This window comes from Ostrea edulis, chromosome 3 (assembly GCF_947568905.1).
Source record: "Ostrea edulis chromosome 3, xbOstEdul1.1, whole genome shotgun sequence".
NCBI lineage: Eukaryota > Metazoa > Mollusca > Bivalvia > Ostreida > Ostreidae > Ostrea > Ostrea edulis.
Window position 1 is genome coordinate 66969146 of NC_079166.1, and position 16117 is coordinate 66985262.

Consider the following 16117-nt stretch of genomic DNA (forward strand, 5'->3'; position numbering starts at 1 on the left):
TCACTGAGGAGACGTAATTTGTCGAAATGCGCATCTGATGCATCAAAATTGGTACCGTATAAGTTTTACATGTATGACTGACTGACTTACTTGATTTATTTTGAAAAGGATGATAAGGATTTGTTCGAAGAGTCGACCCAGAACGAGATTTAAAATTCTGACAAAAAAGTGATTAATTTCAGGTCACCTTTTTGTGAACTCAAATTTATCCAAATCATAATATTTCTCAATTTCACTGACAACGGGGTCATAGTATTTTTTAAAGAAGATATATTTGGCGAATAACACAGTTTTCTATGTTTGTGGTCAATTTTGACAACACTTTCCATTAAAAGAGCATGTTTGCAGTTGTGCCCATGGGCAAATTAAACATGTTCAGATTTCGCGGGTATGTTAAGGCTTCTCATGCTCCATTTACGTACGTAAACTGCATAATTTTTCAAATCTGTCCTACACAGAGAGAGGGGACTACCAACTCTTAAAAACTCTTTTGGTTGTTTACATGAGAACATTTTGTATCATAACAACGCGATACACATGTGTTGCTGTATGACGTCATTGCATGACTGTTATAGATAGATCACGGATGTAACTTCATAGAAAATGGAAAGCAGCACACTACCCCGGGATTTAAATATTGGTCTAACTGGCGATAATGACGGCAAAACACCCATACTATATCAGAATTACTGATAGAATCCTACCACTTTCAGTAAGAAATAATTATTAAACATTTAAACATGAAACCATCTAGCCCATGTTTTACATTTTGCACTGATGCTATGTGGTTTTCTTTAAAAGTTTTATTAGCAGACGATTCTATCAGTAATTGTCGTGTACATTAGTTTATGACCTTTCAAATGGTGTATAAAACGTCTCTAAACGTATGCGTCGTAGTGTGCTACATTCGCAGTTTTATTTCAATGTGTGACAGAGGAAAATCAGATCGACATGCTAAATGGAATGTTTCCCCGTTAAACAAAATTGCCAATGAATTACATCAACATACCTTCATAATGTCAATAAATTCTCAGCGTTTCACATATATATAATCCAAATATCCCAAGTCATATATTTCAAATACTCCACATTTGTCGATATTTGCATGGCACACATTAACAAATTCCTTGTATGTGTCAACGTCACTCTATGTATAGTCATGACGTCATCAGTTTACTTTCATATTAATCGGACATAATTTACACGACAGCAGTATAACATTTCGAATTTCTTTGGATCTTAATAGCTTCATGGTTTATTTTATGCATAAATAAAACTTACATAAAAAATAAAATCGGAATTTGATATATACTTAGTGATACACTTATTTCAATTATGACGTCACATTGTTTCGCGAATTTTATCCCAGTGAATATTTTCATAACCTACCTTAACGTACCCACGTTGTTGATTCATTATCACGGTGACATTTTCATGAGCAACACTGTCATGCGGATGAAAATGTTGATGACCCCCCCACACCCAGTCCCCGAAAACTATTGCTGTAACGTATGAGACATATTGTGTCTCCCGTGGCACAATAGGTGATTCAGCTGGAGGGACTCCAGGTCTACTTGTTGTAGTGAGCACGATGAAATTTTGTGTGTCGGAAAGTTTACCTTTTGCATCTACTGTGAGTAGTATATTTGCCAAGTGCTATTCTGCAGAAGGCTTAGTGTATGTTTCAATTTTCTGTGTAAAATAGTTAGACGTTGAGAACATAGTGAATAATTATGTATAAACGTGAGATGGCAGCCACGTCGGGTGATAGCCATCTTGGTGGATACAACAATTTATTCAAAGACAGAAAGTACCGTCGTGAGAACAATGTAGTTGTAAATGTTAAAGACAATTTTCTCCTCAACCCCGAGAGAATTATCCAATTCGTCAATACGAACTGTGGTTTGTGGTCTCTTTATGCATGAAAGGTGAATTTAACGAACAGTGACCAATCGCATAACTCCTATAAGCAATACAAAATAGACAGTAAGGCAAACCGGCCGTAAGCCATATATCCTGATCAGGTTGAGGTTGATGAACTTGAACATTATAAAGACCATATAATTTGCGAAATGCTGACTTCAATTGAGACTGTTGAAACTCCCATACCACCAACTTGTTTGTCAGTAGCTTGCCTCAATTTAAAGACTTACTATACACAGAACAAGCTCTTGCGTATCGAATCAGTTGAGAGATATAAACAACATATGCAGGTGATAATGGAATATTGCTACATAAATATGGGAAGTTGACGATGGAGAAACTGAAATCATCCCGTTTGTCTTACATGCATGTGTGCCTAAATCGAGTAATTTGTATGAACTTACTATTGATGGAAAACACCAACACAATATTTGTTAGAAGGGATACGAATTGGCAATGATGTATTTGAATTTCGTGAAGTTGTACAGACTTCACTGATTGTTAGTTGTTTTTTTTTTTTGTTGTTTTTTTGTTTTTTTTTGTTTTTTTTTTGTTTTGTTTTGTTTTTTTGTGTTTTTTTTTTTTACACCTTTCCACTTACATGGATAATGAAGAGAGTGGAACAAACTTTAACATCAGTGGGTGTTGAATTGCTCTCACCTATTAACGGACGATATCATTATGGAACTAAAATTGCCGACATAACAAGGTACATTAGGCACTGTTAAGGTGAAACAACCTCCTCATATCCCATCATTTCCCTACACTGAGAAATTTCAAAAGGGGTATCATAGGTGTAGTCAGAACTAGTGATCATTTATTTAGATCATAACCAGAATTGATGTGCTTCAATTGTAAACAGCAAGGTCACTACGCGAGGGTCTGTAAAAATCAATTGTGTGAGCAGTGTGGTGAATGAACATTTGAATACCATTGATGCATGAGTGATCACAGTTCTGAAGGAAACCATGAATGGGAAGTGTCCGAGGTGGTGAAAGAGGACGTTTTAGAGGGTAACACAAATATGGAAACGGAAGAGGCGAACGGAGGGGTGCAGCACGAGAGTGATATATTGGACGAATCGTTTATTTATGCGGAAAGAAAACAAAAGAAACACACGGTCACGACAGAAAATTAAATCATTGTGAATAAAAACCATCAACTGAATAGGTCTACCAATAAAAATGCCTCTAAGGATAGTGGAAACGAAATACAAGAGCAGGAGTTGACTGAAGCGTCTCAAGATCGTGAAAACATGATTCAAGAACGGAAGGAGAGTGATTCTAATATAGGGACAGATTCGGAAAATGAAAGCATCACCGTAGAAGGGAAAACAAAAACAAAAACGAAATTGAAGAAGAGAAAAACGAAAAAAAAACAACAAGAGGTCCAAGAGCGACATCACTCACCTGAGTTACCTTGGCCCACACCTGAAGACTTTCCATATATATTTGCATGTAAAACCTTAGTCCCTATTGTGGCCCCAATCTACCCCGGGGCCATAATGTGAACAAACTTGAATATGCACTATGTCAGGAAGCTTTCATGAAAATTTCAGCTCCTCTGGCCCAGTGGTTGTTGAGAAGATTTTTAAATGACCCCAACTCTATTTTTGCATTTTGTGATTATCTCCCCTTTGAAGGGGGCATGACCCTTTATTTGAACAAACCTGAAAGCCCTTTACACAAGGATGTTTTTGGCCAACATTGGTTATAATTGACCTAGTGGTTCTTGAGATGAAGATGAAAATGTGAAAAGTTTACGACGACGACGACAGACACCGACAACGGACACATTTTGATCAGAAAACCTCACTTGAGCCTTCGGCTCAGGTGAGCTAAATTGAATGAAATGGAAAGAATAGACAAACCCTTCTTGGTATTACAATCATGGTAACAGTAACTTCGTGGAACTGTAATGGGTTATATAATGTAAATAAGATGAAAATTATATTTAGTTTATTATATGAAATGAAGTATGTCATCATTGGTTTACAAGAAACTCATTGGTGAGATGACTTCATTGAAAAATATCAACATTTATGGAAAGGAAGTATTATGTACAATGACAGAATAACTCTGACACGTTATCAAAAGGTGTAACGGTTTTTTTTATATTAGAAATGAATTAAAAGATAATATTCAATATATAAACGGATGCGATGGTAGATTTCGACAAATAAGATACAAATACAAGGAACATTTTAACATAATAAGCATATATGCGTCTAACATTGCAATAGAAAGGGCCAACTTGTTTCAAGATATCTCTAGTATCATTCCATATTCAGAGAATCTTAAAATACTAGGTGATTTTAATAACACACTTGCAGAGATTGATAAATGGGTTGAGACACGTCATGTTTATGACCAGGGCTACAAAGCCATGTTTAATTTGATGAATCAACACGGTGTAGCAGATTTATGGAGAGGTAGGAGGAAACACGTTAGTTCAGAGTAGAATACATTACATTTTAGTTTCACATTGACAATATTTTCGTGGTCTTTGGTAATCAGATCTTTAAACAACAGGCTGTTGGAATTCCCATGGGCACGAATTGTGCTCCTTTGTTAGCTGACATGTTTCTACATTCAAATGAGGCAGAATTTATTCAAAAACTTCTACGTGAGAAGAAAAGATATCTCGCTGTGGCCTTCAATTCGACATTTCGATATATCGATAACGTTTTGTCTATTAACAATAATAACTTTCATTCATATGTCGATTTGATATATCCCTGTGAGCTCGAAATAAAGGACACCAGAGTCATATATTTTTCCTTCATACTTAGATATGTTATTGAAAGTAGACATTAACGGCAAACTGACAACTCAACTGCATGACAAACGGGATGATTCCAGCTTCTCCATCGTAAAATTCCCATACTTATGTAGCAATATTCCATTATCACCTGCATATGGATTTTATATGTCTCAACTGATTCGATATGCAAGGGCTTCTTCTGTGTATATTCAGTTTTTAAATCGAGGTAAGATACTAACAAACAAGTTGATGGTGCAGGGATTTCCACAGTCTCGATTGAAGTCAGCATTTCCCAAATTCTATGGTCGTTATAACGATCTAGTTCGTCAATACAACTTATCATTGGGTCAAATGCTGTATGACGTGTTTCATACCGATTGTTAAGCCGTTCTTGGCACACTGATTTTGACTTCGGAAAACTCTGTTTACCTGATCAGGATATAGGGCTCACAGCGGGTGAGACCGGTCAACAGGGGATGCTTACTCCTCCTAGGCACCTGACCCCACCTCTGGCATGTCCAGGGGTCTGTGTTTGCCCAACTATCTATTTTGTATTGCTTATAGGAGTTATGAGATTGATCACTGTTCGTTATATTCACCTTGCATGTAAAAGCATAAGTTAGAAATATAGTTTATGTTGAAACTACACTAAGCGATCATTCGATGTACTTGAATAATACTGTTTGTAAAAGAGGACCAAGGTTGTGGATAGATAATAATTTGCTATTGAATGATGATACATACAGCTTGTGGGAGTTTTGAGATTGATCATACTGTTCGTTATCTTCAGCTTTCATGTAAAACAAAAAATATATAGAAATTATTCAAAGCGAAAAAAGTTGTTCAATGTTCGTGTGGTGGGATAAGAATCCCATGCTCAAAAAGTTTTCTCTAAGTTTTAGTGAAACTAGAGCAAAGGACATGAAAAAAAAAATCACAAAATTTAGCAAATGGAATTCAAGTTAATATTGAAAAATATGAAGCAATCAAACAATAATTGTCAGATGTTGAAAATAAAAAATGAAAAGTACAATATTTAGATCAAAAGCACAGTGGGCAAATGAATGATATGAATGTACGAACTAGTTTTGAATTTAGAGAAATGAAGATAAGAATTCAATTCAGTAATAATTGCTGAGTGAGAGAGAAGAAATAAAGAAGGATATTGAATCAATTTTAGAAATAGGGTACAATTTCTATTCTAAATTTCATTCATTAGTGCGAATTGACTCTGAAAATAAGGCACACTTTTTGTCATTTGTGAATAGGAAATTGAAGATATCAATAGCGAGCGAAGCTCGCGTCACAACGAGCTCGCTCCAATGATTTCGCAATTGAGTCACTTGGTTTGCTCTTCATCAGTTGAAAAATGATGGGGACTACCCATAATTCCTCCGGAAAAATCTCGCCGTCACTGCTGTATACTTCATTGACAATCCCGTAATTAAAATAATTAGATTGTTTGGAAAGTACAATTAACGTTTTTAAATTCCAGACAAGCTTTCTCATAGCTTCAAACGTTTTGTTTTTGCTTGGTTTGATAGAAGAAAAAACATTGCAGCTAATATTACGTCACAAATTATAACTCTTTACACCAAGCGCGTTATATTTTTCGCGTTAAATGAAGAGGCGGATAAAAGTCGTGTTGCAAGATTTTAATGGGCAGGAAATATGTGAAAGTGAGATTAACAAAGAAGAAATTGAAAATGCAATCAAGGAAATGGCTGATAATAGAAGCCCAGGATTTGATGTTTTTACCACAGTTGAGAGATATTGTACTCAATTTATATAAAGAAATTAACAGAAAACATACGATGTGTAACCCTATATGCAAGTGGGTGTTATTACGTTGTTATACAAGAAAAAAGCAGATTTGAAGTTGTTGGAAAAAATGGAGGCCCATTACCCTGTTAAATATAGATTATAAGATAATAGCAAGAGTTATGTCAAAAGACTAAAGCATGTATTGCCAAACATTGTGTCTGAAACACCAACTTGTTGTATAATAGGAAGATATATTGCAGATACAGTACCAACCAGACCCAACCTGACAGAAAGCAGTCCCAGAGCAGTCCCAGTAAACAAACCGAAAAGTAGTTTCAGCGGTCCCAGCAGTCCCAGTAGGCGAGGGTCAAAATAACTAGTGGGAATATCTAAGCCGACAGTGACACCCCTACTAACGTTATTGTTATTTAAATTTACACCACGTGGGTTTTTTGACCCATTAAAAGGTTAGAGGTGAGGTCAAATTCCGCAGTGAAGGAAACCGGAAATAAATCTGCCAAAGCTATAGTCATTTTCTATATACTGTAATAGACATGTATCATGAATGCAAATTAGTAAATTCAATTTAGTACTGTCATACCAGCGATGATTGTGAAATAGTGAAAAGCTCAGGAAGTTAAAGTCATTTAAAGATTTAGATTGTAGTTTAACTGATATCTAGTCTTATTGTCGTGTCATGAGGGGGAGGGTCTTTTCTTCTTTTGTTCGGGGGGGGGGGGGGGAGGGGGGCAACGGTAATAATTCCATTGTTTATAACATATGGAAATAAAGAAATTGGGGAGACTTATTTCTTCCATTTTTCATTTATATAGTGATATTTAGGGTAAAGACAGAACTGCAAACATATATGCATGTATTCATGGAGAATGTGTATAAAAAAATTACCTTTGGTAGTAAGTTTTTAACACCCCCTCCCCCCTCCGAATTAAGAAATCATGAATTTTTTCGAACTTAGGAGAAAAGTTCCCCCTCCCCGATTTAGGATTTTGTAGAGTGGGCAAGTCACAGGACAAAACAATTTTTTTTCTCTTGTCAAGGATTTTTAACAAATTAAGTTATCTTCAGCATTGGTTACAAAAAGAGAATATTTTGCATTGAAAATAGAATTGGTGAAGAAAATGTGCGATTCCTCCCTTATAGTATAATTGCGATTCATATAAACTGCACAAAATACTATATCACATTATAAGTTAATCATCAACGTCACAGAAAAAATGAAATTGATGTTATTGTTAGATTCTATTACTACACTTCTATAGCATGCTATTTTTAGATTTATTCCTCTTTAAAGATATCTCATAAATTTTATAAGATATCTTATTAAACTTACAAGATATCTTCTAAAGTTTATGAAATATATTAATTGTATCCTTTATAATTGGATATCTGATAAAAGATGATAAAATATGGTATATAGTTTATAAGTTATCTTCTAAAACATATATCTTATGTCTTTTAAGATATCTCAAACTTAATAAGATATTTTATAAGATATCTCAAAAACGAAATTTTATAAGACATCTTGTTAACTTTATAATGTATCATATGAATTTACTTTTATAAGATTATAAGATATATCAAAGTTTGAGCTATATTTTTTTAAAAATTGTTTATGAGATATCTTATAAGATATGTAAGATAACTTATAAAGCTTGTGAGAAATCTTATAAAACATTTAAGATATGTTATGTTTTATAAGATATCTGTTAAACATTATATCATTTGATATACAAGATATCTTATAAAGCTTAGGATATATCTTTCATAATTTATAATATATATCTTAAATATTTTATAAACTATATATTATATGAGATATATATCTTATCAATTTTGTTAGATATCTTATCAGAAATAGAAGATATTTCATAAATTATATATGAAATCCTTAAAGGAATACCCCGTAGATACATTGTATAAATATGGCGTGCCATACACCTCACTTAGGAAGAAGCTAGATTAGCAGGATTTATACAATTATATGAATGTATACATATTTTCTATATATCTTAAGAAATATCTGTGAAAAGCCTAAAATGCATTTTCATAAATTTGAAACTTAACGTACTAATTTTACTCTTTATGCTAAAGCAATTCATCAGCAAATGTGAATTATTACTACGGTTGTGCTCTGCAATGCATGCATGCAGGTAGTTATAGTTATACAGTATCAAAGTTGGTTAAGAAGTACTATGTACAAGTTACTACTCATAAATGGAAATTCAATGGTTGAAAATTTTCCACATTTATTGAAATATACATAGTTTTCTTATCTATATGTATTGATCAGAAAGTAAGACAATGTTACATCACTGTATCTGCAAAAAAAAAAAAATTGTCTTCAATATTAAAGAAATTAAACCTTTAGAGTGGAAAATTTTTACAATATGTCTATATATACATAAAATCAAATGCTGAAATTTTATAAAATTTAATTCAATATCAGTATACATGTATATAACAATTTCTTAAAAATTCTTGGAAGTTATTTTTATAACTTTAGTCTGTGACATGCACTTTAGAGCATCCCATATTTCAGGATTTGAAGGTAGATCCTTAATGTAAACTGATGAATTCATTTAGGAATGTGCACTGCACACCACCTATTTCCTCAAAATGAATCTCTGAAAGAAAAAAAATTTCACAATGATCAATATAAGCTATCTAAATTTTATTTTCCAGTATGAAATATGAATACTGATTGATTGTCTTAATTACTCCTTCTAGATATCTATTCTGTTTCAATTTAGTATCAATAGCATTAAAGACAAGAGGCTCATGGACCACATTGCTCACATGAGTTACCTTGGCCCATATTGTTCTTGTATATTTGCATGTAAAGCTTTGATCCTTGTTGTGGCCCCAACTTACCCCCGTAACTTTGATTATTACAAAATTGAATCTGCACTATGTCAGGAAGCTTTCATGTGAATGTAAATTTCGTTGTCCCAATGGCTTCTTGAGAAAAAGATTTTCCCTATATATTTGTATGTTAAACTTTGATCCCCTATTGTGGCCACACCCTTCCCCGGGGGGGGGGGCATAATTTTAACAAACTTAAATCTGCACTATGTCAGCAAGCTTTGACATAAATGTAAGACTTTCTGGCCCAGTGATTCTTTTAAAAAAAAAATCAAAAGATTTTCCTTATATATTTGTATGTGAAATTTTGATCCCCTATTGTGGCCCCACCCTACCCCTGGGAGCTATGATTTTAACAAATTTGAATCTGCACTATGTCAGAGAGCTCTCATGTAAATATAAACTTTTGTCTTACTTTCTGGTCCATTGGTTCTTGAGAAGATGTTATATTTTCCCTATATATTTGTATGTAAAACTTTGATCCCCAATTGTTGCCCCATCCTACCCCCGGGGGCCATGATGTTATCAAACTTGAATCTGCACTTTCTTGTAAATTTGTGCTTTCCTGGCCCAGTGGTTCTTGAAAAGAAGATTTTTAAAAGATTTTCCCTATACCTTTGCATGTAAAACTTTGATCCCCTATTGTGACCCCATCCTATCCCTAGGGGGTCATGATTTTAATAAACCTGAATCTACACTATGCCAGGAAGCTTGCTTGTAAATTTCAGCTCTTCTGACCCTGTGGTTCTTGAGAAGACTTTTAATGAACCCACCCTATTTTGTGATTATCTCCCCTGTGAAGGGTGGCAAGTTAGGCTAAAATTAACACTGGTTCTGGAGAAGAAGTTGAAAAGGTTGTACAGATGGACTGATGACAGCAAAAAGTGATCAGAATTGCTCTTTCAATCTTTCATGCAGCTCATGTGAGCTAAAATCAATTTGGAATTTTTCTTTGCTATGTGATTTATCTCTACCTACACTGCATATACACTATGCCTATTGTACCAGAAAGAAAACAATTAATTATAACTCTACATATATATTTTATGATATTTTTTCAAAATAGATATTTAATATAATTAACATTTTATAGAAGAGAAACAAAAATACCATAATCACAATTTGAAACTAAAGATTGTTTATTAGGAAATACAAATGTCTCCCTGAGCTCCCCAAATTGGAAGTTCTCCAAATGAAACTGCCCCTTATTGTACTGTATGGTATTGAGGAGAAAGCATGAGCAGAAGCATATAAGCATTTATGAACTCCGATAAGCCATATAGAAGTGTTCAAAAATTATTTTATACCCTCCACCCCTAAGATTTTAAGAAAACAATTGGATCTTCCTATCCCTACAATATATGCCAATCTGCAAATGGCATTGAAGTATTGTGAAAATTTTAAGCCTAACTCTGATAATCCATATCAGAGGAGAAGCATTCACAAGCTATTTAAACATCTCCCACCCCTCTTAGATCCACTATAACTTTTAGGAAAATAATTGGATCCTCCCGTCCCAACAACATACACATCTCCATATGGCATTGAAGCATTGTACAAAGTTTCAAGTCTAGCGGATAAGCCATATACGGTAGGAGGAGAAGCGTCCACAAGAATTTGTGACAGACAGATGAACAGACAGAAAATACAAAAACAATGTCTCGATCCTCCTGGAAGAGGGGAGACATAATAAACTAACTGTAACATCATGCTTCAAAATACTAACGATTTATACTAAGACACTGAATACTTACAATTTACACATGCAAGACACAGTACTATTTCATGGGCAGCAATTAAAAAAAGGCTTCTAAAACGGAAAAAAATCATGCACTTATTTAGTATGTAACAAAAAATGTAATATTATGAAATTATACGATTTGTCAGTAATTAAGATTCAGTATTCCATGAAACAGTGTGTGTCATCTGCAAGTGTACTATATACTCAACCAAGACAGGCAAAGTGATAGCATAAGCAATAATGTATTTCTTCATGAAAATATTTCTAAGATCTGCTACATGTATAATTATTAGCTTAATTCTTATAATCTTAAATTTTTTGACTTGTATCTGATGAAAGTTTTGAGGTAGAAATTGTGTTTGTGCCTTTGTATGCATGTACATAATTTGTAAATGTAGTTGTACCCCTAAGTAGATTTTACATAATAAAACACTGAACACATATGCATGTACTTCATAAGTTCTGTTACATGTACATATACAACCATGCATAAAAAGATGTTTAATTACTATAACAATTTTTTAAGAAACAAAATTATCTGCATGCAGTGTATAACTTGGTTAAAAATTTAAGGACAGATAAAATGATCTCGCTTTGTAGACAGAATAATCTCCTTTAAAATCTTGAAAACGTAATCATTACATTCAATTATAGGAAGATGTAATACCTTGACAAATCTAGGATTCCTTTGAGGATCTCAAAATACATTTGTTCAAAGGGTGGTGAATCACTCAAAGTCCCCAAAAAGTACACTGAAAGCAGACACATGCACAAATATGTATTATGATTTGAAATTTAGGTTAAAAATATAAATTGCTGTGCAAGTCAAAATAATGGCAAGAGAAAAAGAATCCCACTTCTCTATGATACACTTGTATTGAGGTGTACCGAAGACGAGTCGAATATACCAGTCTAATTTCAATTCAGATTGGAACATATAATTCGTAACTTTTTTCTGTAACTGTAAACAATTAAGTTTTAATATTCTGATCACAATCTCCATTTAAACAAATTAATTGTGTCTTATTGAACTTATTTTCACTTGTCAATGAAACTTTTAGATTTAGTTTGATTAAAATTCCTTATTATAGATAAAATTGAATTACAGATGTCAAGTCCCCCAAGCAATGTTTCTTCAATGATCTCTTCAACAATATATGTTTATTTTAAAAACTAAGGGTAGTGTGTTTAATTTTTGGTCAGAAACACAATATTTATTTGATGCCTTAATTTATGCTTTTAAATTTTCAAAACTCCATCAACATGCAATATGATAAATATTTTGATCAGTTACAATTGTATTTAATTCACAATTATTTTTTTTTACAATTTAAGGCAATTCAGTTAAACATATAGCACAAACTAAAACATGTAAAATAATTAACATTGCACAGTCAGCTTTTCATTAAAGGGAGCTTATAATTACAAAATTCTTTATTTTAGGTTAAATAATACTCAGTGCACACTATGATCCTAACTTGGCCAAACTTGAAAAAAAAAATCCATGTAATATGATCATGCAAAATAATTTCTTCTCCTAAATTTCTAGAACAGCTTCTGATGATCACAGCTAAATTTTGATTTCTGAGACTTATAACTGTTTAATTATGTTGCGAAATGTAATACTAAAAATGAAACAGCAAAGGTTTCTTACAGACAAAATATAGTTGATGTATATTAAAACAATAGTTAATTACAGTATAGTGCAATGTAATCCTAATTGTGATTCAATTATTTGATTTCAGATTTTAAATTTTTGTACAGATTGTCCTCTAACGTACAGATACATGACTAATCTAAATATGAAAAAGATTATTGATATTATTACATGTGTGTTTCTGTAATTATAAGTTTGTAATTGGAATAAGTAAATCTAAATTAATTAAAAAGATCGGAAATGCATGTAGGTATTTCATTCATAAAAGGAGAATTGTTTTTTTTTTTTTTAGAAATGACTTATGAAAATATGTACTGCTTATAATGTATCAATAAAGGAAAAAGTTATGATGTATATCCATGTATATTGTCCCGTCACATTAATGTATGTGTTAATGATCAATATATATCATAAATGCTTGCATAAATAAACATTAGTAATACATGTGTGTGGTAACAGAAACTCAGAGCTATGAACTGCCAATCTGTAAATGAGTATGAGACCTGCACCACTCAGAAATTTTAAATGTTTTCTACTATGATTTTATATAAATCAAAGACTGTGATATTTTGCTGCATATAAGAAGATTGATGCATGATCTGATAAAAAAATTTAATTAATGCATTGTCCACTGGTGTCTAATAAGCACATTTTTTACCAGATTTAATATACATGTTATAAATGACAATTACAACCCTGCATTAAATACAGGGAGGATCCTGTTAAATATAATGCACTGTCCCCTGATGTCCTTTGCAGTTTTGTGATCAACTTTTAAAATTATCACTGGTACGTTATATACTTTGGCAATGGGTACTATATGTATACATGTATACATCTAGTCATGTTCTAATTTCCATTTATTGTTGCTTTCCCTCCACTTAAAAACAATCCATAATTGGTCACCTTTGAGCGTACATACATGTAGTGTATGAAAAGGGTGCTATATAAATATGGTATTATTATTATTAAATCATATCATATAAGGAAAAGATGGAATTTTTCATTTACATATGTACCAAATGATAATCATACAAATACATGTCATATACTTTTCATTCATTTTAATTTTCTTAGGTGTGCTGCATGCATCAATGAGTTCAATTATCAAAATCTTTACATATCAAAAAATTATGAATGGGTAGTATATACACCCCCTGGTCACCACAATAGATCCAATCAATACAATTTACTTTCTTCATAAAATAAATTCACTTTATCTATACTGCTAGATTAGGAAAATGATTATGTTTCCATCAAAGAAATATTAAGTTTAGAAGTTTTAGGATACTTGCAATGCATCTTTCGTTGCTTGTAACATTCACCGATACATACATGTATTTACCTCAAACATGAAACAGACTATAATATTTTCTGCGTGGAAATGGTAAATTGTATGCAACATTTCATTGTTTGATAAATTGAACACAATCCCTATGCAACATTAAAATTTAATTATGGCATTTGAAATAGAAAGATGTCCTCTCAATATTTTTTTTCACGATAATCAAGACTTCTTTCAAAGTTGGCCTAGGTCCAAATCTAAGGACGATAACTCTTTCTTACCATTTCTTATTTAAGCTTTATTAGCTGATGGCATTAGGAAAATAATGCATTGATACGTAGATATATATATTGCAAAAACAAATAAAGCACAATATACCATAATTTCTAATTGATACTTACATTAACACTGGAATTCCTCAAAGCACATACATATCCGGTAGAAAATTCACCGGGTCTCAGGTAGCTGGCGTTGGGGTCTCGGAGCAGCGAGATTATATTTCATTCGATAGTCTTTGATTTTACGCTATACTTAACACCGATAAAGAATATGTTCCGAACACGTTAGTAGGGGTGAGTGAGATTATCAATAAACATTGTCGATAATCGCTGGAGCACGTCAATACGGTAGTCGAAATCGGAGATAAATTACTTATAATGTAATTAAAGAGAAAAACAATGCATTATACATGAAAACAGCACATATTCAAAATACTTATGTGACACTTTCATGAATTTATAATAAAATGATAGTTGATGACTACGAGAGAAAAAAGATACATGCAGAGTTTATAAGTCTGATGACCACAATTTCACAACGTAAAATCAATTGACGTCCATGTTCTGTCAGGCAATTTTGTTGCTGTTATTCTTTTTTTAATTTCATACATGTGAAGTGTATCTTGGGTTCTGAAAATTATGTAGCATACTTATATTTATTTCTTGACTGTGTTATTGAAATAAATGTGTTTAAAGTCGTCTAAATGATTTATTCACTTATTGTCTATATTAAACTAGCACAAACTGTTTTCCACTTACATGTACACGTACAAGTATTTTTAATTTGTAAATGATTCGTTAGATATGGGTTATTTATTGCCAGCATACTAAAATTGTTTAATTTCACTACAACATTTAGACAGATTTAAATAATTATGAAGATTCCAATCAAAGTGTATATGTACATATTGTTTTAACCTGAAATCGAAGGTACAGTGTTTGTAAAGTGCATGTTCCCGAATATACGTGTTCACAGCGTTACCGACGACAACATTTAACAATAAATTCTCTTTTGCTACTCATAATAGCCCTGCATTGACACCCATAAACACACGACGGTATTTCTATCCATTTTTTCTCATGTTCTCTTGTGAAAGTGTATCAGTAAGCGGTGGAAAAAACTACTGAGGTGATGTGTGTTTATTCTGAATACACGGTAAGTGGAGCTTTCTTGTCAATCATAACATCGCGTGATTCATTCACGCTTGGCTGAACAAAGCAGTCCCAGAAAGCAGTCTCGGGTATTGCTGGAAGATGGTGTTCTATTCCGGTACAGTACGAATATTTTATAATTTGTTAGTTCAATGTTTTAAGAACTGGTGTCAACTATTTATTGGTGAGATAAACTCGATATGAAAGATAAATAATTCATTGAAAAGCGATGGAAAACTGTATGGGAGTTATACAAAACACCAGATATCACTGACCTGGATTTCAAAATTTTCACAATATCCTATTTACATATGAGAACCTTTTGAGGACAGGAAAGTCTGATTCTAAAATATGTCGAACTTGTATGCTACAACGAGAGGACGTAATGCATTTAGTCATCGGATGTAAAGAGTTGGCTGAATTTAAGAACAATTTATTTATTTGTCGTCTTGAATCGTTATTGAAAGATTGTCAGTGAAAGTAATATTTTTAACAGATTAAACTTTGAAGAAATATCCATGACGGCATTACATAAGGGTACTAAACACGAGCATGTAGTTTTTGTCCATTATTTGATATCGGTATACATATTTTGTATTTACAGAAGAATACCTTTTTTGGCAAAGTGAAAAGAAAATTGATATTGAAAGGCTTTGTAGATATACATAGAG

At 32.7% G+C, this 16117-nt stretch overlaps 1 long non-coding RNA gene across 1 annotated transcript; it reads right to left on the minus strand.

The window, feature by feature from the left end:
• Nucleotides 1-8980: 8980 nt before the first annotated feature.
• On the minus strand, nucleotides 8981-14454 carry LOC130052746 (uncharacterized). Its single transcript, XR_008801129.1, has 3 exons — nucleotides 14418-14454; nucleotides 11742-11826; nucleotides 8981-9095 (listed from the first exon to the last, which is right to left on the minus strand). It is a non-coding gene; the product is annotated as an uncharacterized LOC130052746 (long non-coding RNA).
• Nucleotides 14455-16117: the final 1663 nt, after the last annotated feature.